This window comes from Microtus ochrogaster, linkage group LG2 (assembly GCF_000317375.1).
Source record: "Microtus ochrogaster isolate Prairie Vole_2 linkage group LG2, MicOch1.0, whole genome shotgun sequence".
NCBI classification, from domain to species: domain Eukaryota; kingdom Metazoa; phylum Chordata; class Mammalia; order Rodentia; family Cricetidae; genus Microtus; species Microtus ochrogaster.
Window position 1 is genome coordinate 45,606,401 of NC_022028.1, and position 729 is coordinate 45,607,129.

The following is a 729-nucleotide window of genomic DNA, read 5'->3' on the forward strand; positions in this document are numbered from 1 at the left end:
CCCTTTAATTATTCATAATTCCAAACTGGTGTGGGATTGTTTTGTGATTTACACCTTCAGCCCCCCTGCTGCAAGCCCCACTTTCTGTCAGGGAACAAAACATCTCTTGGTGATTGGCTCTGAATCCCTTGGGTTGGGAGATCTACTAATGATAAGCTTCCTTCACTCAGGCATCCACCTTACCCCCAAGAGCTGGTTTTGTAACTTGTAAACCGGGGACCTTAGATGATACCAGACATCTCACTGAGTGCCAGAAGTTGAGTCTCCGTAAGAACTTGTTTTATAATAAACTCGATGTTTACTACGCTGACGTATGAGCTGTGTAACCTCAGGCATGAGACCACATACTCTAAACCTGCTATGCTCTTTTAGAATAACTTTTACAAAAATGAAAACAATGTTAGTTGATAATATTTGAAAGTAAAACACTTCATAATAGCCCATAATAATTGCTGACAGAGGGCATAAAAAAGTTCTGACTACTGAAGACATGTTTGCACGGTATCATGACTTTAATTATGCCTCTCAAGCTTACATTTTGAAAGAATAAAATAGATAATTTTGTTATTTGTAAACTTTTTGCCATAATGCTAAAAACGTTTGTGCTATACTAAGAAGCACTGAAGTTCACACTTTAGATGCTTCAGTCACGAGGTTCATGAGCATATCTTTTGTTGCATTGTTCTGGATTTTTGTTTGTTTATTTGGTTTGGTTTGATTTTTTTTTTT